The sequence below is a fragment of the Neodiprion lecontei genome, chromosome 4 (assembly GCF_021901455.1).
Source record: "Neodiprion lecontei isolate iyNeoLeco1 chromosome 4, iyNeoLeco1.1, whole genome shotgun sequence".
In the NCBI taxonomy this organism is placed as follows: Eukaryota; Metazoa; Arthropoda; class Insecta; order Hymenoptera; family Diprionidae; genus Neodiprion; species Neodiprion lecontei.
This window is the reverse complement of record NC_060263.1, coordinates 37,581,995-37,609,325: the sequence shown is the minus strand read 5'-3', so window position 1 is coordinate 37,609,325 and position 27,331 is coordinate 37,581,995. Positions and strand designations below refer to the sequence as shown.

Below are 27,331 nucleotides of genomic sequence, written 5' to 3'. Positions count from 1 at the left end.
TCAGTCAAGGCAATTAAACCCGCTTACTTTGCCGCCCCTCTAAGCCCGCGGTTGAAACGGCTTATCCTCTCAGAAATAATTCTCCGCGTCTAACAAATTACAAACTCTCGTGCTCCGATACGTGTATGTATACGTATACGTACGTGCGTGTTACACACGCTGCCGCATCCTTTTTTTCACGCGGTATAACGATACGTAAATACTTACGGTATACCGATTCGAGCGAACGCTAGCTTGTAAGGTGTGAAGAAATAACGCCAGGTTGCTTTTAAAAAGTACAAAAAGCCTCACGTTATTTATTTTCTCCCGGAAAATCTAAAAACGTATACGTATATATCTTGGCTTCGAGTTCCTCACCCTCCGATCATTTTTCAGTCTCACAACGAACCGCGTTTTTTACATCAAACAATTTTAAAGTATGATAATTAGGTGTAGTTAATCTAATCCTTGAACGAGTCCTTGGCTTGACAAGGATCAAATAATAGTTTATACCTACGCGAAGCTTTCCAGCTCGCTTTTCGTGCTTTGTTCAGCTTTGCGGGCATTCGTTAATTCGTTGACAAGGGTAAACGCAGACTGGCTCGTTGACTCGTGTATATATATAAATATACATAATAAATATACATATTGTTACAAAGGGTGAAATCAATCGTTTTGCGTAGATAAAAGACATACAAGAGCTTTCACGTGTCAAAAAATTAATAAAGCTGCTGCGTCAATCGGTACTATTGTAAAAACAGTTTTGTTTTAGACTTTGAACGCATAACGTGAATTTTTCAATCAAAACATTATGCCCATTGTTTTAATTTCGCTGCATTTTAATTCACTTCACAAGCTCACGAACTAATTTAATTTATTCCGCAACGCCTGGATTGTTTTAAATTAATCTTTGAAATTTTATAATTCGTCGAGGTATAAGTGTAACGATCAGATCGGATCGTAATTTTGCATGTAATTAAACGCTGTAGAAAAACGGTCTTTTGTCATTTCACTATAATCGACTCTTTCAAACGTTATTCAAGATCAAGAATGAACAAAGGATCTTGAATAACTTTTGAAAAAGTAAGATTTTCCACAAAATGTCGAGGGCGTAATACCTATTTTGCACAGCGTTCGATCGCCTACAAAAATACGTTCCGGTCTCATCGGTGCGCTAAATGCGTCGTACCAAAGTTGAACAAACGTTGTTTAAACGAGAAAATTGAAAATTGCGACGAGGCACCTCCGCATATTAATATCCATAGCTGAAACTTGTACGGCGTAATTTTTTCGTCATATTCGAACGATATTTTCTACTTGCAATTTTGAAAAAAAGTAATCGATTAGTTTCTATACGATCCAACGTCACACACGCGTGCGTAAACAATTCGGATTCAAACGAATTCCCGCGGCATTTCGGACAGAAATTACACAAGCCGGATGAGAGTTTTGTCGGGATATGGGCGAAGCGGAAATTTCACGAGGAAGCGCAAGCTCTCCGTCGGTCAAACGTTGGCAATCCGCGGTCGAGGGAGACGACGGGGGTCGCAATAAGAAGCGCGGGCACAAAGAGGGAACCGTGAAAACGCCGAGGGAGCCGAGCGGCGTGGTCTCGACTCGAGGCTGGATCGATCCGTGGGATTCACCCCCTTACCACCCCCTTGCCACCCCCAGCAGCCCTCGCAACCTGCAGCACCGCGTTTCGTCCCAGCCGCGACGGTCACGCGAACGTCGTTTCAAAAACGCCGACAACCCCCCTTTTACGTCTAACCAGCCTCGCTTGGCTCGATCCGACTTACCTCGCTGCTATATAATTCCGCATTATGGATCAAGGCTGAGATACGAGTGTAGGTATTGGATGGCAGATGCAAAAAAAAAAAAAACAAAAAAAAACAAAAAATCAACTTACGCGCACCCTGCGCCGTGTTGTTAATTAATTTATGTACGGGGCACTCGACGTCGATTCGGGTGAACCGTTGACCCTGGCATTTTTTACAGTTTAAATCTGATAACTGTCCGAAATGATGTTCGATCGTTTTTCATTTTCTTTCGAATCACTGGACTTGAAAAGCCAGTCTCAAAAACGTACGTATTAATTCTTGCGTACCGAGAGAGAAGAAGGAGAGGGAAAAAAACAAAAAAAATAATAATAAATGAAAACAAAAACATTCCGTTTTGGAAGTAAAACATTTTCATGAATGATAATCGATATGCGTGAAACGATGATTGCGATTATCGCAAAGAAGAGATAAAGCAACGTTTTTTCATTCTTCTTTCTCGCGTTCGATACTCTCGAATGGGAATATTTTTCAATCGCAAAATACTGTAACTGCAAATTCAACATGTCTTGAAACGATTCTAAGGTCCAAGAGTGAAAAATATTTTCTCGCTTGCGTTCGAATTTGTTACAATTGATAAGAAATTTGCATCTTTTTCGTTACTTTGATAAGAAATTAGAAAAAAAAAAAAAAAAAAAACCCGAGGTCACCGGATGCTAGAAATAAATTGCAGCTGGTGTATAAAAATTGTCAACTCCACGATCGTGGCAAAAATGTCTCCGCAGGTAAACGTGAGGCTGATAAACACGATGAAACGATAATGCAACAATAAAACGGCGACGAAGATAGATTTGCAGTATGCTTATGCACGAAAGAAGATAAGAATCTCGAAATTTGCGAAAGACGGCGGTGAAATGATGCAAGAACGAAAGTTGCTTCTTCACCTTTTTGCCGTATCAAACGACGTTAATTCTTTGAACAACGAAAACACGCAAATTTTCCGTCAATTATATTTATAAATCGCATTGATCGCTAGCTTTGGCGATTTTCAAGAAATCATTTCTCGACTCGACTGGAGAGCAGGTTTAACGTTCACGCATACGTATACACAAGATAGAGGATGGTCAGGGAGGGGTGAAGAGGGTAGTCAGAAGGGTCGGTCGTGGTGAATTTACCTTCTAACAACCCTTAATAACGCGGGCCGGCTGCGCCGAGTCGCGTCGCGGCTTGTAATGGAGAAATTTTCCTTGAATATATTGTACACGTCCACTTATACACGACATACACGTATACGTACATATATAGAAGCGTGTAAAACATAGGTAAGCGAGCGCCGGCAACGCGTATATAAAGCGTAAAGCATACCCCCTAATAACTACCCCCCGCCCCTCGAAGCACGCAGTTCGGTGAACGGGCGTTGCGTTATGTGTTTTGAAAAACACGACGCGGCCGTGTTGTAATCGCTGTTGTAATGATTTCGGGTGGCGCGGGGCGAGGAAGAGAAAGGCCTGGATCGCGCAATTATCTTATACACCAGATACATTTTAATTAACATTAATTCACCCGAAATCTGCCCGCTTCATCCCCCCCTTCCCCCTCGTCCCCGCCGTCTCTCGTAAAACTGCAAAGATAAATTGCGCGGTATATAAACGCGAACGCGAGCTGCGGGAGGAGAAGAGAGAGAGAGAGAGAGAGAAGTAAATAGTGAAGAAAACGTGAGAGAAGATAATAATTAACGAATAAGAATGTATAAGAAGATAGATTAGAACTTATGTTAAAGAGGAAGAGATATGAATTGATGGTGTTTCAGTATTCTTTTAAAAAAAAATTTCCGCAGTTGTCACAACTCTGTAACGGTACCTTGAATTTTTTCACATTTTTTATTCAACTTTTCAATTATTTATGAATATTTAAAGCGATTTTGAAGAAGACGTTTTTTTTTTTTTTTTTTTTTTTTTTTAATTCTGACAAAAACTGTCAGAAGCTGTATTTTTTACAAACATTTTAAGACCGGGATTTCTTCTTTTTTTTTTTTTTTATTAGTAGTTTCAATTTTTTTCGACACCTTAAACATTTCTAGACCAGCGTCAATGTGGAAAGATATTTGTCCTTTTTCTTGGCAACTTCAACTTTTTTTTTCACAATCACATAATGAAACCGCTCTGTAAATGTTCCGAACGAAAAAGACAAGTTTTGGCAATCTTTTGAGAACTTTCAGATCGTTCCGGACATAGAAATGTTTGGAAAAGAAAACACAATTTTGAAGAATTTTTTTAGAATTCTAAAAAATCTTCTTTTCAATATTGCTCTCAATATCCATAAATAATTAGCCGGTTTAATGGCAAATCTAAAAAGAAAAAAGAAAAATTCAATTCGTCGATGTATCCAGAGTTGTGAGAGTTGCAGAAAAAATTTTGAATAAAATGAAAAATGTTGAGGATCAGACGTTGGTTGGGTTTGCATGGAATTCTCCATGTATAAGTAACATCTCTGTAATTATTTACTATTATAAATATCGTACGGAGAAATTCAATTCAACAATAATTATATAACAAGAAAAATTTCAGTTTGAATATTGAAAAAAAAAAAAAAAAAACTCGCATTACTTGTCTCTGTCCTCGGAAGTATTTCTGCTACAGAATTCCCTGACGATGTATTTTTAACCACCAACAACGTTTGCGAGAGTATCGATTAACTCAAATTGTAATTATCGGTATCGTTTTGATTTGCGGTAAAAAAAAAAAAAAAAAAAAAAAAAAAAAAATTACCGAAAAATAAACGCAACGCAGAAAATAGTGCGATACGTGAAAAAAAAAAAAAAAAAAAATTCACCGTCTATTGAATTTCCGTCCGCAATTATTCGCCGAAGTGGAGAATAATAATTCTAACCGCGGGTAAAACGGAACCTTTTGTACGATTTCTCCCGTTTCGCTCGAGCTGTACAAGGTATAGGTAGATGTAGGTATTCCCATTTCGAAGGAATCGGGATCGGGAACGGACGTCGTGGATCCCCTCGTCATTAATATAAACCAGCCTGGGACTGACTTGCCCATTGACTGATGAGAATTCCTTGAAACGGAACCGCCCCTTGCAAAACCACCGAGTCTCACGCACCCTCCGCGTGTCCGTGCAGTTAGGGGATGATGCAGCCTCCCCTCTTCCCCCTTTCACCCATCCCCGCCTCCTCCTAACCGCAAAGAATCGTTAAAGCTGTAAAGCTCTCATCTCTATAATCCCTCGGCCCTCAACGGCGGTTTCGGCACATTTTCTTAACCAAGAAATGCACCGCACGGAAAGGCTGCGTGAGGTTTTAAAGCGCTCGAAATCGACAGTTTTTTCCAACGGTGGTTTAAAGAATTTAGTACGATCGGATGATGCAAGTATCGCGTTAAAGATCTTTCAATCTCAACGCGGTAAAATATATGTTTTATTTAAACGTAGAGTCGAACGGTGGACAATTTTCTAAATTTACAGAGTCGAAGTGTAATTGACTTTTTGCAATTTAAAATTCTATGCGAAATAAATTTGATAATTCTGCACCATTTATTCTCTTATCCGTCAATATTTTTTGCCCCTTCGCCTCCGAGAAAAAAAAAAAAAAAAGTTGATGTAACTAATCGTTGAACCGATAATATTAGCTTCAAGGTTATTTTTTTAATTTTTTTATCGATCTAGCTGCGTGCAGAACAACGAAAAAAAAATTTTTAGTTTTCCTTTTTCGAAACATTCTACGCTTGACTGAAAGAATATTCTATGAAATCAACGTTCATTTGTAGCGTACAGTGTGTAATTAGTGGAGGAATTGAAACCACGGAATATATATTCTGCATTCTCTTTACCTTTCGAGCAGCGTGTATGAGCTGAAAATTTTCGCTCTAGTTTGGCTTTAAAATTTATGATAAATCCGACTAATAAAAAAAAAAAAGAAAAAAAAGAAAAAAAAACTTGGCAAGTTTTTGACGAAACCGTATTACACGGTAAATAGAAATTTCATTGGACAAACTAATTTTGTCTAACCCGAAACTAGCCGCTGCTCCAGCTTTCTTTTCCACCCACGCAAACGCGTATTTTACATTATTCCGTGGAGCCGAAGGGTTGAACAATATGCATCGCGTCTATCCCTTCGTTTGCATATTACATAGACTATAATACAGTTGATTGACGCGGCTTTTGCTTGCTTAAACACGAGACACCGTCGCGGTAAGACAATACGGCGATAAATTAAACCTCGTAGAAACCTTGATAGCTTTCGATTATGTAACGTGAATTGTAAGTGTCAGCTGTCAATTTTCCCGAGACCGCAACGAGCGATGTAATATTTCAAAATTGTTATTAATCAGCCGACGCACAATAATCGCACAATGATCGTCAAATTTATGTACACGTCGAAAATTGATTTATAATCAATTTTACACCAACAATTTGACACCCCGTGCACAGAGTTTAACTTTCGGTTGTATAATATTGTTATTGTTAATATTCGATAAATCAACGGAACAAAATTACTCAAAACTTGTCAAATCGCGATACGCTCAGCTTGAGATTTCGAAACCTTTTCCTAATCGACGATTAACCCTTTGAGTTACCGATTTTATATCAGGTTTTTGTATGTTTAGAGAACTTTGAAAAGATATTTCTTTACGGTTTTTGCCTATTTCCGATAGTGTACTGGTAGGTTTTCGACACAATTATTATCCTTGGAAAAAATGATTGATAAAAATCGGGAAAATTGAAGGAACAATTCGTCGACGAGAAATTTGTCCTATATAAATACAAGTTTTGCATAAATAATAAGTTTTTCGGGTCGCCGATTACGAATCTGAAATTAGATTTTTATAATTCAAGATGGCGGATCTAATACGGCGGACGAAAATTTCAAATTCGATCAAATCTGGGGAAAAAACTCTATCCAGGGATTTTTCGGGTCGCTGATCACGAATCAGAAGTCAGATTTTGAAAATTCAGTACGGCGAGTCCGATTAGCGACCCCGGAAATCCCTGAACAGAATTTTTTGACCGTATTCGATCAAATTTGAAATTTTTGTTCACCATATTGGATCCGCCATCTTGAATTTTTGAAATCTGATTTCAGATTCGTAATTAGTAACCCCGAAAACCCTGGAATTCGATCTTATGATAAAAATTGCCTCGTCCATTCAGCTCCATTGACTCAAGTCACGACTACTTTCGAATTCCGAATGAAATTCACTACGAAATGTGTTTTGTGAACCAGAAAATACAATCATCTTGTCTTGACGACAAATTAGGTACCAAATTTGGTCATAATCGTATATACGCAATTTAGACTGGTACAAAAAAATCGACTATATTTTTTTTTTCAAATCTTCTTTGAAATACTTTTGGAGGGGCGAAAAAAGATGCCTGTAAAAAGCGGAGCTCTTAATATTAATATTCAGAAGTTGCTCGTCGCGGATTTCTATTTTACACTTAAGTAACATTGGAAATTTTTTTAATTTTCTTTTTAAAACTTTGCTGCTCACAAACCAATAAACAAATCCAAATGAATCATACGTATTTTTACAGTAAATTGAAAACTCTACAAAAAGTCTCGGTTATCATTTTTTGATAAATCGACTCCTTCCAAAGTTATTCAAGCTGAAGATTCAATTTGCAGTAAAGTCGACTATTTTTTTTTTTTTTTTTTTTTTTTAGTTTATGGCAAAACGTTAAAACTTACTACTAAATGTCATGAAATTTTTCTCGAAAATTCTATAGTTTGTGTTTTTTCCACGAGGAAGAAAGTTGGTTAACAATTTTTAATGTGTAAAGCTCTACTTTCAACGTTAAATAACCTCACTGAAATAAATTCTACTTTCAACGGTAAATTCCTCTTCAAACATTTCAACAAAAAAAGTATAGTTTGAAATTTTTCATTCCGTGCCTGAAAATAAAAAAAAAAAAAATTCAATCGCATCAAAATTGGTCTGTGGGCTACAAAATGGAAGAAACAAAGAAAAAAAAAAAAAAAAAAACAAAAAAAAATTCCCACGCCATTTAAATGGAAAATAGAAATTCGCTACGAGCGACCTCTAAATATTAATATCAAGAGTTCCGCTTTTGACAGGAATCTTTTTTCACCCCCCTCGAAAGTATTTCAGAGGGGATTTTGAAAAGTAAAAAAAAGAAAAAAAAAAAAAAAAACAAACAATCTTCGCTTTTTTTCAACCAATCTAATTATATTCGTTATCACGTATTTTTTTGTCGCACAGTTCGATTCTCTTCCCACCCTTCCCTTTTTCGTCTTCTCACATTCCTAAGAGATCAAGAGGCCGCGGAGATAAGAGGGGGTGGTCGGAGGCGGAGGTTCGGGGGTCGGAGGCGGCAGCTGAGGCCGAGTTGCTGAGGTCGGCTTAGCCGTGTTTTACTCCGCAGGTGCGGCGACTCCATCCCGAAGTAGTTTCACTCTCTCCTTCCGTGATCCGGGCTCCACCCCCGCCTCCCGCCCCCAAACCCCACGGGATAAAACTCTCCCGGTCCCGGCGGCGGCTGCCCGTCGACCAGCCGAGCGGTCAAGCGACCAAACTGTCTCTTTTACAACCAGCCATATCCCATACACACGCCATACCGGGTGGCAATAAATTAGCTACGGCTTTCCGAGACGTTTTATCCGATCATTATTATCGCTTCGGTTTTTTAATTCCCTGAAATATATTTTTTATTTTACAAACTTACAGATAGTTCTCAGTTGATAAACGTAACCAAAAACTTCGCTTATCATCGTCGTGATAAAGATAAAAGCAAAATTTACAAGTAACGATTCGAGATCTTCGTTATTATTCGATGTGTGGAATCGAAATTTGTTTATTTAAATATTCTATTGTCATACTTGATACAAAAGTCTTATGCATCGATTGATTACCAAAATATTTATTTATCACTTGCGAAGTTTGCTATTGTCTTTTTTTACGTTGATAAATAAGTATTGAAGTTTTTCGTTGATAGCTGTAACAAAAAACTTGACTCATTATCAACGTAAAAAATACGATAGCAAACTTTTTACGTAATAAATGAAGATTTTGATTACTATTCGAACATTTTTTTCTCTTGACCTGTCATTAATTATTATAATTGAATAAAAGTGATTTAAATTCAATGTTTGTTTAAACGTTATTTGCAACAAATGTTTGAGAAAACATGTAATTTTTCTCTAAATCCGAAACATCCTTCTAATTTCTACAAAATCAAACTTTATCCGATAAATCTATTATTTCTCTCATCGGTCGCGTGAAAATAAAAAAAAAAAAAAATCAAATTCGATACCTGGAATCCAAACTCAAAATTCGCATTGACCTTCGTTATCTGTACAATTTCCGTTTCTCGTTTCTCACGATTCGGCTTGTCTCGTAGATTTGTGCCCGGGAGGGGGAGAAAGGTACGCTTACAAGTATACCTGTACGTATAAGTTCCCGCGCGTTCCTTGAATATTTTATTTACTCGCCTAGGCTGCTCTCTTAATCGCACGAATTCATCTTGGTTAGTGTGCCGCGCTCCTTTCACTGCAGTGAAACGTTCAACCGCAAGGACCGTAACAACCCGGCACAAGGACCAGCGATATCAAGTCGTCCTGCAGCTTCGCAGACTCTGTAAGTACCCGGAGTAGCGGTTTTCCTGCGGCTTCTGCACTTGACTCGTAAATCGTTTAGGGTGGGTATACATTGCAACGTATAACGCATCATGTAAAAATAAAACAGGGAAACTTGTGTTGTGATTTTTAGTTCCGGTTACCGCTCGGTCCTTGACTATTTTCATTTTTTAACACGATCGAAAAATATAGTTCCAGGTAGAAAATGAAAATTAGTTTTCTAGCTGTTACCGGAAAGTCTGGTATCCGTTGCTATTCTTTATCGTTACGATCACTGTTGCTAGATTTTCTTGCAACTGTTGCGAAAATTTAACGCTCGTGCAGCGATAAATTGACGTTGAAGCCTTGTTTGATTAAAAAAGTAGAGTAAACCTCAGAAACTGATTTTGCGTTGCAATTAGCAAAAAAGGATCGACGATAGCGCAAAATTGTTAGGCGTACCTCGTTTTTCGCAATTCCAACAATATTCAAACAGTTTTTTTAACGAGGCCTCTTTTTGCTGAATTTTTTTAGTTACTACACCAAACGAATTTTTTCTCAGTGTACTCACTAGTACATGATACATATGTATTTATTGTATAGATATTTGAATTTCCATTGTAAAACGGTGACGTGAATAGAAAAGCCTGGAATGAAAATTAGAATGATAATAGACTTGGACGGTGTTTCTCGTGTGTATTTATGAGAATTATTTGTGTACGATATAAAAGCGCGTGACGTTGTAACGTTTTGAAAATTTATGCAGATTTCATCCATTCAACTTGACGGCAGAAGGAGCAGCAGAAACGGTCATTAATTACGTTAAGGAGACGAGCATCGATCACGCAGAGGGACGAACGGTTCAAGGGGCGGTTTTAAAGGTGAGGGAGAAGGATGAACGTCCGAAGAGGAATTATTGCTATTTAAAAATAGCGAAGGATCGATAGTCTAACGACGATGGTAGAGACAACGATGATAATCGGAGTTTAAAACGGCGACCAGAAGCGGAAGGTGAAAAAAAAATAAAATAAAAAACGGTTCGTCGAAAATTTGAAACATGTGGAAACGGCGTGAATTTCAATCCCGCTCCCAACGCAAACACGTTCAATCTCGCCGAAAGAGAGGAAGGATATAAAAAGCGATGCAAAAAAATGAATCGTGAAAAAAATTAAATCAGGCGAACGATGAATGTTTTAAAAGATAATCGCCTTATATGGCGTGTGTTATGCCTGTTGAATTGTTGGTACGCTTTTAGCATTGTAGGTACGGTATTATTGACGTGAAAAAGGGTGAAAAAACCGTAATTCTCGAATACAAAAATACACGAATCTCCAAACGTTGTACAAAAATTTAACGATTTGTCGAACAAAAATAAAAACTTGGTCACACAAATCGAATGGAAATACATATTTGCAGAATATTTTCCCAACTTCCACGGGATAGTTTAAAAAAAAAAAAAAAACTAATTACGAAAAACTGAAAAACTCGACCAAGATTTTGAAAATTGCTCAAGATCCGATTTTTTCGACTTAATTCAATCTGCAATAAAACTACTGAACAATTATATTGTTGTCGAAAATTCCGAACAATATCGTGCGGTAATAAAATTTTCTGCAAAGTATTTTAATATTCACAATGCTTTTTCTGTCAATTGAAATTTGTATATATTTATTTTTTTTTTAGTTATTTTATAACGTTACTAACTTCAGCCTCGCCATTTTCACCCCCCCTAAATTTTAGATTACACCGTAATCTTGTAATATAACTACAAGCTTTTTTAACAAAAATTGAAATCTTCTTTCAGTCAGTTACATCTTTTGTGCAAACGAGACGCTTTATCACCGAAATCCGTTAATCCAGATAAGCTTGACTACCCAGATATTTCCATAAACTATTTTTTCGCACTCCCATTTTAATCCCCCCAAATTTTTCAACAGACTTTACAAGTTCAGTGTATCTTCAAGCGTCCCACGGTTATTATAAAAACGACCAAAAAAATCGATTATTTTTTCTCGATCGGTTTTTGCTTCTTACTCCCGTGAACGACGCAACACAGTATCGATTTAAATCATTAGAATATCAACTGTTATCGTCGTCTTACTTACTAAGATACCTATTTGATATAACAAGTGAAAGATAAATGAACATTGTTGCCTGAAATTGAAAACTATTTTCAACGAAACTAGACTGAGAAAAATTTAATTTGTTACAGTAACTAGAAAAATTGATGAAAACAGGTATCGTTAAAAAAAATTGTTTCAATATCGTTGCACAAGCATTAAATTTTCGCAACAGTTGCAAGAAAATATAGCAACAATGATCGTAATGAGACAGCTAGAAAACTAGTTTTCATTTTCTACCTGGAACTATATTTTTCGAAAAAAAAAAAAAAAAAAATAAATAAAAACTAAACATATTCGATTAATCGCTTAATTTTTACCGATTCGATCGAGTCGTATTCGATTATTTTTAGCTCAGTGGCTGTCGCCATTAATGATCGAACGTTAACAGAGCGAGAGCAACATTTTATATACATTCTTTCGTTGTGAGATTTGACGAACAAAAAATATAAAAATAAAAAACTGCACGAGGGGAAGGGTGGAGGGTCGGGGGGGGGGGGGGGGGGGGGGGGCGAGTCGCTGCGGGGCTTTTGTAATAAGCTTATTAAGATATTAACAGGGCGACAGGTGGAACGACGAGGAGGAGGAGGACGTCACTCACTCGAGCGAAGGGTTCGTTCCACCCCCGGGGCTCGAATTTTGAACGGAATTCGGGGCGACGCGACTCCCGCGGTTTTCTGCCGGCTGTTATACGCAGCACGAAAATCCGTATCCACCTGCCTTATATAACTATTTATTTTTCATTCTGACAAGGGATGACAAGGGTGGTTTTCAACCTCCTCTATGCCGTCCTGCGCACACGTGAATCAGAGGAAAGGACGGACAACCTGCAGCCGCGACAATTTATCGTCCTTCAGATCTCGACGCGCGTTGTAAAAGAGACCGTGCGGTTCTTTTTTGCCCCCCCCCCCCCCCCCCCCAGAATATATTGTCGTAACAAATTAGGAGCTCACCCTCTCGATTCGATATTCGAGAGGGTGAGAATTGACAATTTTTCATTATGAATTATGTTTTTGAATATTTTTGGGTGGTGGTAATAATCGGTAGGATTCTTTCATTATATTTGCTGATTTTTCTTGTCGCAAAAATTTATATTCCATAACGATCATTGTCCTTGAATTCAGGAGTAGAAAATTTCAAATTCTTGTATCAAAAATTGAAAACTTCTTGCGCATCAATCGTCGACGAAGGAGTGAATCGATTTAGAATGAAACGAGTACGTCAGTTTCGTGATTAAGAAAGATTTTGAAAAATTTTCGAAACTCGACGTTTGGCCGAATGAAAATAAATCTATTTTCCCGAACTCTGGCCTCGGAATTGAAAAAAGCTGCAGGTAAAAACGCATCCCTACCTTCACTGAGAGAAATTTTTATTTCCGGTTACCGCTCAGTCCTTGACTATTTTCATATTATACCACGATCGAAAAATATTTTTCTAGTTATCCGTTACTATTCTTTCTCATTACGAACACTGTTGCTACACAATTTTCTTGCTACTGTTGCGAAAATTTAACGCTCGTGCAACGATAAATTGACGTTGAAGCCTCGTTTAACTAAAAAGGTAGAGTAAACCCCACAAACTGATTTTGCGTTGCAATTACTAAAAAAAGGATCGACGATAGCGCAAAATGGTTCGACGTACCTCGTTTTTCGTAAGTCCAACAATATTCAAACAGTTTTTTAACGATACCTGTTTCACTGAATTTTTCCGGTTACTTTAAGAAATGAAATATTTCTCAGTGTTCCTCGTCAAAATGCATCTCCTTTTATAGGCGTTGCAGGAGACTTTGAAGAGAAGAATAAATCTCGCGATAGCTCGGATGCGGGATTGGCTTGCGCAAGGAATAGAAGGCGGAGGGGTGTTTATAAATTTAAATTGTTAGAATGCATCCGTCGAAGCTCGCCGAGGCCTGCGGAGCTATATCCAAGCGGTATGCGATCTAGTATGTAAATACGATAGAAGATAGGCGGCGAAGAGAATGCTGCTGCTGCTGCTGCTGCTGCTGCTGCAGGCGAAAGGAAGGATGGAGGAAGTGAAAAATACAGGTAGAGCGAGGGAAGAAGACGAGAGAAGGCGGGAAATAAAGGGGGTGAAAAAGGAAGGCCGGGAGGAAAGGATGCAGCGTGGAGAAATGCCGGGTGATCTTTTGAAAAATGGGGTCATAAAACATTCCGCTCATATCGCATATATACACCCTATATCCTCCATTCTCACCCTTTCTCGAGACTCCTTCATTTTATTCCCTTGTTCTTTTGCACCCACGGAATATTGCATGGGAGACAGAGAGAGAGAGAGAGAGAGAGAGAGAAGAAGAGGAAGAAGTAGAAGAAGAAGATGAGCGACTTATTAGGATATAGGTCGAAATTCGTGTCCGGCTGTTGGGCACAGTTTCTACCCGCACGGGCTTTTGCTACTTGAACGTAGTTTTTTGCGAAATTGATCATAAGCAGTTTTTGCGACCAGTCCTTAAATTTTGATGACCTCCTTGTTACTGGTGGTGACTATATTGCGTAGAAAAATTATACGTCGAAGGGTAGAAAAGACGCGGCTTCGGGCTCGCCACGAGCTAGCCTTCGAACTTTTCGTTCTTACATCGCAGCTTCCAAGTTCATAGAGAGAAAAAATAATATTATTCGATTCGAATTTTTAATTAAGAATTAAGATTGTATTGCATGAAAGTATGAGGATTTCTTTTGTTTTTAACCACTTTAATGGATCCATCCTATTGAAAATTTTGGGAGTCTGACCTCGGATTCGTTATCGGTGAGCCAAAAAAAGAAAAAAATCTCCGCTAACCAATTTCTACGGAAATCGGAATATTTTTAGATTTTTTTTCACCATATTGGATCGTCATTTTGGATTTCGCAATCTGACTTCAGAGTCGTGGTCAGCCGATCAACAAACCGACGAGTATCAATTTGCATCAACATCCAAATGGTTTTAGTTTTTTTCCGGCTTATTGGATAGGCCAAATTTAAATTTTGCAAATCTGACCTTAGATTCGTGATCAGCGATCCAAAAAACTTCACGGTACTAATTTTCTTTCAAATCTGTTCATCCATTCTCAAGATATCATCATTTTTACTTGATTTTTTGGAAATTCGTTATTCAAATCATTGAAAAAGTACCGAACCGATCATAGCCAAAATCTAATCAGTTCTAAGTTTGGAAAAGCCGCATCGATTCAGACGAAAATCGTTGAAATCCGGTGATTAATTTCGAGATGTCGTGGGACAAAAAAATTGATCACACACATACAGCCATCTGAAAATGGTCGGTGGTGATTCTCTAGATCTCGAAACTCAACTTTTCATTTTCGGGGCGACTACAATGACTTCCTTTTTTCTCTAAAAACAGAAAAACGGGAAGTTAAAGTAAAACCGGTACGGTCGTGATATCGCGAAATTTTATTTTATCTAGTTGTTTCTATTTTGAGTGTAAAAAATGGTTGGGTTTTGAAATTGATTTTCTTTTTTTTTAGCATGATTTTAGAGCTTCGCAGCGTCGAGGAAATTTCGGAGGATGGATACTCGATCATTAAACCTGATGGAAAGAATGAAAGAGGACGAGCAAAGAAATGAGTAATAATAAATGAGACCATTAACTCCGTATAATTTTCTCGCGTAGGGTAAGGAAAAAGGAACAAGATAAGGGGGAATGAGAGGGGAATAAGGAGCGTGGAAGAAAATAAGATGAAACAAAATTGTATGGAAAAAAAAAATAAAATAAATAAACAATATATGAAAAAAGAAGAAGAAGAAGAAGAAGAAGAAGAAGAAGAGAACGGTCCCCGCCATGCGACAGCCTAGCTGAGCACAAAAGAACAAAGCTCGGCGAAACGCCCCGAGGAACCGGAAGAAGAAGAGGCGACGAGGCGAGGCTCAGAATGCTGTAAATTACACCTTTATGTTTTCATATATTTTACATTTACGCCGAGTCCCTTATAAGCTTTATTTATAAATTTGCTTAAACCGGTAAAGCTTCAGCCGACACGCCGGGGGGATTTCGCGAATCTTCTCGCTACGCCATCGTTGCACAACATTTTTCACCCTCAACGCCCGCCGGTTAGCGTCAAACGTTGCTCGCCGAATGCTTGGAAGAGCCCCCCTTTTACTTCAGGGAAACTCGATTCTTAAATTGACTCGAAACGGCCCTGATTTTAACATTTTAAATCTGGTGAACGGTCCGTCATTTTTTCGAGTTACACCGAGAGAAATTTTCAGTTACGGATCACCGATCAGTCCTTAAATATTTTCATTTTTTACCAACATTACCAACAATATTCAAACAGTTTTTTTTTAACGATACCTGAATTTTTCTAGTTAATGTAACAAATGAAATTTTTCTCGATGTACGACATCTTCGTTAGCTGTGAGATAAAACGTCAGGAATTATTGACAGTGAGCTTAAATGTCGAGCACCATGTAATTAACGATCATACGATCATCGATCACTTTTCGAAAAAATACCCCGGCTTTAGGGACGAATTATATTTAGAATTTCGGATATCTGAAAGCCTTATTCGGGCCGCTTGTATTTCCTCCAAATTCTGGAATACTTTCTACTTAATTCCGTACGGTTAGATCGAAATGTTCTTGTCGAAATTTGGGCAGGTCTTAAGCTCGATTCAACGGCTAAAAGAGAAACCTGAAAAATGGAGACGTTGACCCTGAAATCCTTTTCCAGCCGTCTCAAAGCATGGAAATGAAATAAAAATCGTTATCACAAGAAATACGACGAAGAAATTGTAATCCAGCGATTGAAGATCGTCAAGATTATTTCCGTTTAATCCGTCGATTAGCATAATAACACCGAGTAGAGATGTCAGGAGGATGTAAAAATCGTAAACGACCGGCTTTCCATTCGGTTGCTTAAAATGTACGTGAGTTGTTTTTCGTTTTTTTTTTTTTGTTTTTTTTTTTTCGTTTTCACTTCTTTCCTCGGGGCAAGCACAGCAGCTGGACCGGTTTAAGGGTCTGTTAAAAAAGAGTGTCCGGCATTAATCACGGGTCGTTTTGTATCGCAAGACCGACCGCAGTTCGAGCAATAAACGCAGACTCGTCGAGCCGAGGAAAAGTTTATCTCCTCGGTTCTCTGGACAATTAGCCGTGCGACGACACTCGGGTAATCATAACACCGGGTGGTAAAAGCGAGCGCGTGTAATCTCGGTGCTTCGAGGGTGATAAAATAATTTTACATCTTTGACGCTGCAGGTAAGCGAACCACTGATTCTAATTTTCATAAAGATTTGGCCCTTCGAGCTCCGGCCGAGCTGCCACGGTTGTATTTTCACCCGATCAACGTTGTTGGTCAGATGTGAGAGCAGAAAAAAAAAAAAAAAATGCTGTCTCGATACGTGACGTTGCGGAGCATCATTTTTTTGAACAAGATGATGAGTTTTCGATCGGTAAATTGAATTCGAAAAATCAACGAGTGATGTGAGTGTGAAACAATGTTAGAAAATTGGTTTTAACTATTGCTGTACGATTTGCTGATTAGATAATTTCAACCTTCTAAACTTGAAAATGTAGAAAATCAGCAAACAAATGAATTTTTCACATTTTGGATTTGAACTTGTAAATGAAGTACCAAATAAATAAACGTTTCTCACGTACGAATAAGGAAGCTTTTGAGCGAATCCAATTTTAACATTACTGAGTAATGTACTAACTATAGTCGAGAAATAATTGTACGTATTAAATTAATCGAAAATATGCGGAGCTCAGTAAATGATTTTAAAAAGTTAAACCAAATCGCGTGACTAATGCCAAAAGGGCGTACTACAGCAGTTAGATAGGGATCCATGCCAAAAGGGCGTATAAAAAAATTTTTTTTTGCCATTCGACTTAAAATCACTCGAAACGTAAAGATCTGCAAAAAAAAATTTTTAGATGTACTAACGCCAAAAGGGCGTATCTCAAGATATACGCCCTTTTGGCTTTAGGAAATTGCCGGCCTAAAGCCAAAAGGGCGTATAAAAAAAATCAAGATTTTTCAAAATTTTGAATAAAAATTGCATATTATTGAGTAAGGAATAAATTAGAAATTATTATCAAAAAAATAATACGCCCTTTTGGCTTTATAACTTGAGATATACGCCCTTTTGGCTTTGAAAATTTTTTTTTCATTTTTAGGCTTAGAATATATTGACAAAACGATTGGCACAAAAAAAAAAATTATACGCCCTTTTGGTTTTGAAAAGCCAAAAGGGCGTACAATTTTTATACGCCCTTTTGGCATTAGTCACGCGAAATAAGTATCACGATTTGACGGAAGTGTAATTTTTATTCTTAGTTTAGCTGATTATTATTGATTGATAAAGGGTCATTTCTCCTTCAACAAAAGTTAGAAAAATTTCATGTGTTACAGTAACTAGAAAAATTCGGTGAAACAGGTATCGTTAAAAAAACTATTCGAATATTGTTGGAATTGCGAAAAACGAGGTACGCGTAATCATTTTGCGCTATCGTCGATCCTTTTTTGGTAAATGCAACGCAAAATCAGTTTCTTCGGTTTACTCTACTTTTTTAGTCAAACAAGGCTTTAACGTCAATTTATCGTTGCACGAGCGTTAAATTTCTGCAACAGTTGTAAGAAAATCTAGCAACAGTGATCGTAACGAGAAAGAATAGCAACGGATCCTAGACTTTCCGGTAACAGCCAGAAATCAAATTTTAATTTTCTGCCTAGAACTATATTTTTCGATTGTGGTAAAAAATGAAAACAGTCAGCGGTAACCGGAACTAAAAATTTCTCTGAGTGTACGCATGTGAAAATGACGGTTTGTATTCTCAGGCTCACCGCTTCTGTATAACTTTGAACGTAAATAACTATAATTACGTACAAACAGACTTAATTAACGGCCGCATCGATTGGGCTTTCAAATTTCCTACGCAGCTTTGTATCTTATTGTATCCTACCTGGGTAGGATCCGTTTTAATAACGTCTTTTAAAAGTTTACTCTCTTCCCCCTCGGAAAAAAGAAGGGGAATGCCGGCACGGCACGATGCGGTGGTCTATAATAGACCAGCAGCGGGGTAGTTAATTACCTCGAGTCACCGCGTCGTCGTTGTAAAACTTGTTTTAATTTCGGGTCCTGTTTAAAGGGAATACGGCGCTGTCTCTGTCATTTCGAATCCATCGTTCGTCCCGCTTTCGATACACGGTATTATTTTATTCCTGAAACTCGTTACAATTTGGAAATTTATACATTCGGATAATCAATCGCGAGGAAACGAATCTGGATTTTTTTGAGCTTGGAAAAAATCTGCTGCAGTGAAAAAAAAAAAAAAATAAATAAATTTCTCCGTATATGCTTGTTCGATTGTTTTACCTCGTTCAATTGCATTTCTTCATTCGATCGATAATTCGTTTGGTTTTCGAATAAAACGCCCAGATACTGGAATCTAATAAATTCACTTTAAGATCATCGAAACGGATGTAATAATTGATTTTATGATTCTTCATGCTCTTTGCCATAAAAATGAGTAATTATCGTCTAAACACTGTTCGAATAATTGAGTCGGTTCGGATCTTCGTAAATTTCACTTCAGATGTAGAAAAAAATATTAAATACAAAACGGTAATTATACGTATATTGCATCGATTTTGATAAATTGATTAGACTCCAGTGCGTCTTATCATAAACGAATCACATATTTCACGAAACGAATAAAATCAGAAAAAACAATGAAACAGATATGTGTATTATATAATTTTATACTTGAATAAAAAAAAAGTACAGTAGTTTTTCTCTGACAATGAGCTGTGTACACATCCACCTTAAGTATACGGCGTCGTCTATCACTCAGTGTTTAAAAATGATCTCGAGATATTTAACCAGGGATCGCTTGTTATACAATTGATGAAAAATGATCGGTGGATATAAAAAATATTTGGGCAGGGGAGGGTGGAGAAGCGTTATCATTGTTAGTCTCGTGTTTTGCCCCCGGGTTACAAGAGGCTTCGATACAAGTGAAACAGGGGCTCAGACGGAGTATCGGAAATCACGTAGTGGACGATATAGGTATATGTGTATATATATATACACGAAGTATAAGCAATAATAGGAATCGAAGCCCTGCAAAGCTTCGATCGTAAGTAAATCAAGAGAGAGAGAGAGAGAGAGAGAGGTGACGGGCTCGTATTTTATTTCCGGAACGGTAGGCCGAAAAATCTATTTGTAAAAATGTATATTTCATACCGGCAATGCGTGCTTTGGTTGGATTTTCGGTGTATAGAATAGATACCGGATCGCCTTTCCACACACACACACACACACACACATACACAGACTGCAGTATGCAGCAGCCGCGGTTTCGACCACCGGTCAGCATTCCGGATGATAGGCGAGAATTCCGTTGGAGAAAAATGGGGATAAAAGAGGAAGATTGGAGAGGTAGAGGATAGAGAGAGAGAGAGAGAGAGAGAGAGAGAGAGAGAGAGAGAGAGAGAGAGAGAGAGAGAGAGAGAGAGAGAGAGAGAGAGAGAGAGAGAGAGAGAGAGAGAGAGAGAGAGAGAGAGAATGTCCAGATACAGGTATCGATCAATATGTAACGGTTGTAACTCGATACAAAATACGAGGAATATCATCGCATATATGCCACCATCGTTACACTCAGAGCGTTTTTCGTTCCGTTTTATCTGTACAGACTAACCTCTGGACCCGTTTTATTCTGATGGTGTCTCTTTCCTTGCGTGTATTTAGAGGGTTGATGTAAACCCTCGTAAATAATCCCCTCATTATTTCTCTTATACCGGGACGATCTCTTGAAACTTGAAAATGAACCGCGCATGCGCCAAACAATTAAATCTCATTGGTCGGCCAAATCTTCCCGCAGCGATAATTTTGTCCGCGACGCAGGCGGGCCAACCTACGCAAAATGTCTACGTTTGAATTTTCAAAGAGCGTAAGCGTTGAATTCCGAGCGTTCTTCGAAGAATCAACTTTCCGACCCGACAACAAACGCTTCCGAAACCTTTCCGAGTCGCTGCCTCGATTATTTGAGATTCTAACCTCGAAAATTCGTATCAACCGCATCGCCGGCAGAAAGAGTTCGACAGCTGAAAACTCGGATTGGCCAGCCTGCGCGAACAGCCGATAAAACTCGCGCATGCGCGGTTCATTTTCAAGTTTCAACAGATTGTCGCGGTATATGATATAAAAATGTAGCTTTCGACAAGGCCGATGCTGCAGGTTCGCAAAAATCGCTGGAGAAATTCTTTTTATCTCGTTTCGTCTATGGATGGAAAATCATTTTCGATCATATTTCTCCTCGGCTTTGATATTTTTAATTTCTCGTTCTTCGGTTCCGCCTCGCTAATTATTCACCGGGTTTCTCGAGCTGTTGTAATTCTGAAAGTCGTATTTCTCTGTCTCTCTCTCTCTCTCTCTCTCTCTCTCCGCGTCCCTGCACGCGGTTAACGTATTCCGAAGCTTTTTGCTCCGTTCGCCTCGCGCCGCAAACGTGACGTCGTATAAATCTTCAACGCGAATCCCTTCTTATCGGGACATCCTTGTGTTACAAATAATACGAGTGTATACCCACATATATACACGTATATATATGGTTTTAACTGGGTTACACGTGCCGTGTGTTCAACTGCCCGGAAATTAACCCACACCCTCAGCGATCCGCAATATGGACAATGCGAACACATCGCGAACTCATTCGCGAATATCGAGAGAAGTTGAGAAGCTTAACCGGAAGGGACGTTCCTCGCGTTGCGAAAATACTGACACGATAAATCCTGAATTCGTCAACCTCGTCCCGAGCTTTTCACTTTGAATCGTTCGCGGAAAATTTTTTAACGCTTTTATAAAGCCGATCGCACGCGGTGCAGTGAAACCTGGGGGCTGCAGGACTCTCGGGACGAGGGAAGGAATCTTCAAAGGATAGCCCGAGGGCCTCGAGAGCCGGATTGGCTTGTATATACAAGCAATATCCAAAATTCTTACCCGATCTGCGGAGATCCAATATTTGCCACAAAGATCAAGGTAAACTTCCTATATCTATCCGCTTATCCCGCCCCGTGTCTGCAAGGACGGTTGTTTGCATTTGTACACAACCCGTGATATCTAGGTTTTCAGAAATAAACGCCAACGATGTAATTTATACACCCGCTGCCTGTGCCAAAGATCAGCGGATAGTCTCGATGCAAGTGCGAAACGATACCGAATTCGTGCAAATCCGCGAACTATTCGACGCGACTTTGAGTCGATCGCCAATTATTTCGTACGATGAAGAAGTGAATTATTATGATTTGAAATTTTTTGTTTATTGCTTGTGCGTTAGAAGCCGAGTCTTGAAATTGTTAAGGAAATATTTAATCTTACCCCCGTCGATGCAACAATACGCGGTTGTAGACCCTCTTAATACGGTCTGAAATCTTTATAGCTCGGCCTTAAATCCGTCCCGCATATTTATACAGGAAAAGGAGTGATTTTTATCTGCTATAAAAAAGAATCGAGGGTTCGACAAATGGAAAAGTTGAAAAGCTTTACGACACCTGTCGTTGAATCACCGATTTAACATTTGATAATAACCACCTCAAATTATTCCCGGTGAATCGCAATCTGATTAAGATTTCCATTCTTCGACTGGAAATTGAATCTTGTTTTGTAGATTTCTTTTTTAACTACCGATAAACGGATCTTTAACTGTCTGATTGGAAATTTTTCAGACGGATTAAAAGCAAGGCTCAAGTAAGACTATTTATTCGAATAAATTAAAATATATGTTACGGCATAAATTTTTGCATTTTTCAACTATCGCACCCACGAAATATTGACTTATTAATTACTCACCCACGAACCCATGTTATAGATTTTTTTTTTATCAGTTGGAATTCCATTTATTGCAAATGATATGTGTTGAAATTGCTTATCTGCCTTTTTGGATAAAAAAAGAATTTGTTTGTGCAGTGGTGAAAATTTTTTCAACAACGACAGGCTCACATTCAAGCAAATCATTTCCTTCAAGTACCTTCATCAGTATCGGTACTTGGAATATTGAATAATTTAATCATCAACGTATATCGCATTATTACAATGTATGTAAAAGTATGATAATGTTTCGTACATTATTAGCATATGATTTGCATATATTCAATGATGAATTAAGATTTGTTCTGATTCACGATTGAAATTAACAAAACAGAATAGTGCATGCTTCATTTTTCACCGAAAGATACGTCAATATCGAAGTTTGAATTCAGCTTGTTCAGAAAAAAAAAGGGTAGTCCGTAGGGGATGAATTTTTTGGAGGGTTTTAGCGCCCACGAACACGTATAAATATTATATATAGATATGTAGAAGCGCGTGAGGCTTGTGTAAATGAATCGTGGGACGGGCGTGCATAAAGTAGGTAGAAAATTAGTCTCTCTTATCATCCGGCACGCCTCGGAGACCCATCTTTTCGACGAGCCGTAAAAATGCGAATAGAAAGTTGTTGGCCAAGTTTTGGACCGCTCCCGCGGGACGCCACGCGCCTGGACCTCTGAAAAAAGTACGAAGGGAGACGAGGAGGAGAGGGAGGAGAGAGCCAACAAAGTGGAGAGGAGAAACGAGGAGGGGAGAGTATCTTTGTATGCAAATCTCGCACTTGAAACTTCCGGGGATCTTCTACAGCTTCTTCGCCCCGTATCAGTTGACGAATTCCTTAACGGTAATTTTATTCCTAAACTTTGACTATCGGCCAGCGAGGTATCCTTTCGTGCAGTGACGATGATATTTAGTCCCGCGGCCACGTCAATTTTACCCAGCAATCTACAAGACGTTGGAAAATATTCCCACGTACTTCAAGTTTTTCAAAATTCTTCAAAGAAACCAAATCTTCGCTAATATCTCGGACGATTTGTACGATCGAACATTCAATTTTTTAAATAAAATCTGAATTTCAGATAAATTTATAGTAACAACGTTCAAACAGCTGGTGGCAGCGGTGGGATAGCGGATTTCCGATCGAAGTGAAATTTTACACACATACAACGCAATAAGGTAGCGTGATACAAGTTTTCTTCTACCGGATAGGATTTTATTTATTTAACAATTACCTGTAAATATTTATTCGAATAAGGTCGAAAAATTCTGTTTTTTTTTTACTTGTCACGAGCCAATATATCCGTATACCTCATCTGGGAACTCACAGAATGCAATAAATCTTGAAACGAATAATGTAGGAAAATGAGTGACAACTTTTTTTCTAATTGTAAAATCAACAGGACGAAAGTCGCGAAAGTTAAGATTGCAAAGCATTAAAGAAAAATTATTGAACGGCCGATAACGTCAGACAACCGAATGATCCGATAATCGATAAAATCAATGAAAGTGTTTTTTTTTTTTTTTTATTTCTCTACCCTCGAACATTCCAGAAACGGGTTTGCGTCTTGGCTAAGTGTCGGTAAGGTCTCCGTACAGGAACCTGTAACCAAAATCATTCGATTTATTCCGAGATTCGGGACCTGCGTCTCACTGCGTCTGAAAACCTTTTCGGTGCCTTTTACCGACCGGCTTTTCCTGACCCGTTGACCGAGATCGTGGGTTGAGCTGCGGAAATCTGGCCTCGGCTTCGCGGCGCGTGCAGCGATATTGTAAACCAGGATGGGCAGGCAACTGTGGGCAGCTTCGCGGAGCGGAAGGGTGTATTTTAACCCCATCATTAGGAGGGTGGCGGGATCCACCCTTGTTCGGAGCCTGCGTCAAGGGACGCGGCTTCGACAACTGTTGCCCGGCGTAGGTTCAGACCTTCCATCACCCCGTGGGAAACTTCGTTGCCCCCCCCCCCGGCCGTGTAATAACGTGTAACACACATTATGTACCTGCAAGGCGATCCGGCTTGACCGATAATCCCCCATTCATGAACGCGGAGAGAGCAGCAGCTGTTCGCTAGGTAGGGAACGTGTTCATTTTCTGCCTTTTCTTTTTTCAAAATACTTTTTCTCTTCGGTCAAGTGTTTAGACACTATAAATTGAACGGAATTTTTTTTTAGCTCGAATTATGAATAACAAATAAATATACGTCTTCAATAGCAATTATTAAGACGAGTATCTAGTTACAGATTCGAATAATTCATTTTCGTTTGCAAATACAGTGAAGGATTCAACTTCTCGTGTTAATTGTTCAGATTTTCAACCGTATATTAATTTGCGGCTAAGAATATCGTTTCGTTCCTTTTCAAAATTGAGAAAGCATTCCGCGAGGAGTGTAAGCGAAATGTTCATCCTGATAAAAAGTGAATTCGAAGCTCCTGAAAATTGTGGATACAACGAATTAACGGCACACCTATAATTAAAGAATAACATATCCGTTTTCTGACTGTCCTGGGTGTTATCGAAACCAGATCGAAATTTTAAATCGATGTAATAATAGAATCGAATGAAATAATCTGGGTCAAAGGGATAATGTACTGTACAGTAGATCGGATTTATCGCGACGGAATAACACGTGTGATGTAAAATAAATATATCAAGTGATTGCGACCGAGCATAAATTCTCCAGTTTTTTATTTCGTACGTGACGCGATATCTAGATAATATATTATTATTATTACGTGTATTTTTCTCTGATGAAAATTGTCACTTATTATAATACCGAATGAGGTACATAATTATTGATCGTTCTGTTGAAAATCATGATTATTCTACTGAAAAAGTGAAAAAGCAAAATAGCAATTTAGACAAAAAAAAAAGAAAAAAAAATAGTATAAATTTTTGGACATTATCTATAAATCGGTGTAGAATGTAACGTTTAACGGTTTAAAGTCTTCAATATTTATTTCATGGGTGAAAAATAAATGGCCCAAATAAATAAATGAAGCAAGAGCCATCGTCTGTATTGCTGTGGGTAAGTTTTTGCCTGTGCACACAATAAGGACCTGCCGATAGTTATCGCAGTCGTCGTCGAGTGGGCGAAACCTTAAACAAGGAGTCCCAGGGACGGGGGAGGAAAGCACTTAACGGCGGCTCGGCCAGTTGTCCCTTCAAATAACGACCTTACGTATCCGAAGGTTATTCGGTTCGAAGGTGTTCGTTTTCTCCGGATAAAGAGAAGGGGTTGCGACCATCGCCCGTCCCTTTCTTCCGAAAGTTTACCGAAAATACTGCACGTAAGTCGCATGAAAAGGAGCGACGCGACGAGTTTGTCGGGTCTGAATAACGATTGAGAAAGGAGTTAATGCTGCTATTGTTTATTTTTTATCCAATTCGGATCAATTTCGAGGTGGAAAAAGATGCGTATGGTAAAGTAACGCGGAACCGACGAAGAGTTGTAAGAGAATTTCGTCACACGGATGGAGAGTCTGTGAAAGTGACTAAAACTGTCAGCGCTGAGAAAAATTTCATTCGTTACAGTAGCTAGAAAAATTCGGTAAAACAGGTATCGTTAGAAAAACTGTTTGAATATTTTTGGAATCACAAAAAACGAGGTACGCCTAACCATTTTGCGATCCATTTGTCGATCCTTTTTTGCTAATTGCAACGCAAAATCAGTTTCTGAGGTTTACTCTACTTTTTTAGTTAAACGAGGCTTCAACGTCAATTTATCGTTGCACGAGCGTTAAATTTTCGCAACAGTTGCAAGAAAATCTAGTAGCAGTGATCGTAACGGGAAAGAATAACAACGAATACTAGACTTTCCGGTAACAGCTAGGAAACTAATTTTTATTTTCTACCTAGATCTATATTTTTCGATTGCGGTAAAAAATGAAAATAGTCAAGGACCGAGCGGTAACCGGAACTGAAAATTTCTCCCGGTGAAGGAAAAGGAAAAACGCGAACGAACAAAAAATTAGATAAAAAAAAAAAGAGGAAATAAAGGCTACGACAACACTCGAGGATCGAGCCTTGGGCGTGTGCCGTCTTCTGATAAGGGTAATCCAATTTTTTGGAATAATATTTGTGTTGGAGATCGTTTCTTCGTCCATTTTATATTATACGGTGGTCCGACGGCTGACTTTCGCCGATAATAGAGCGACGTTTACTCCGACTTGAACGGATGAAAGGACCGCGTGATGCAAGTTTCACGATTATATCTGTAACGTAGGTTTACGTCAATCCAAAGTCTCGATGATAGATTAAATTTTTCATTCGTTTATTCATTATTTCTGCGTCACAGGTGAAAAAGATTGATTAGATTGATATGTTATCATTCTTACGCGATGTATACGTATACGTGCAGAATTTCCTGACCATGAAACGTTGAAGAAAAAAGTGAAAAAAAATGACAGAAAATAGAAAAGAAAAATACAAACGCACTCACGGGAAACGCGAAACGAAAATCTGGTAGAACGATTCGTTACGTCAGACTGCTCAATCGATTTTCAAGCTGCATTACGTAGGTACGTACATACATACGTGCATGTGAACCGTGAATAATGCAGGCGGCACTTCTGCTCTTCGTAATACGGCGTGTGCCTCTGAATAGTGCAGTGAATAATTTTGAGGTGTATATTTGTGTGTGTGTGTGTGTGAATGTGTAAAATCAAAAATTTATGACGACTTGTCGAAAAGTTACGTGTATATTTTAACAAGCTAGAAAGCATTTAGGTATAGTGTAAAAATACTGTGACAACGCGCAGCAATTAGTATAATGAGGCATTCCACCCCGAACCGACCTACGTGTGACTCTCGTCGTCGTCCATTTTTTTTTTTTTTTTTTATATTCAGGTATTGTGTAAAGCGTGTAAGAAAAAAAAAAAAAAAAGAAAAACATTTTTCACCGAGTTCTAGGTTTTCTGGACCGTAGATTTGGTTTTTACTATTTCCAACAACGCAAAAAGCCGATTTTCGAATTAACGGTACCGATCGATCAGCTTCTTTTTCGCATAAATTCTTTGTTCGAAGAACGTGAGTCTTTAGACGAAACGAGAAAGTA

The 27,331-nt window shown here is 38.5% G+C and overlaps 1 protein-coding gene and 1 long non-coding RNA gene across 8 annotated transcripts in view; one reads left to right on the top strand and one right to left on the bottom strand.

The window, feature by feature from the left end:
• LOC107225685 overlaps positions 1 to 27,331 on the bottom strand; it is a 155,073-nt gene that overhangs the window by 105,931 nt on the left and 21,811 nt on the right. The window lies entirely within an intron of this gene.
• LOC124293985 lies at positions 9,227 to 15,038 on the top strand. The gene is made up of 3 exons (XR_006903847.1): positions 9,227 to 9,361; positions 10,106 to 10,220; positions 14,941 to 15,038. It is a non-coding gene; the product is annotated as an uncharacterized LOC124293985 (long non-coding RNA).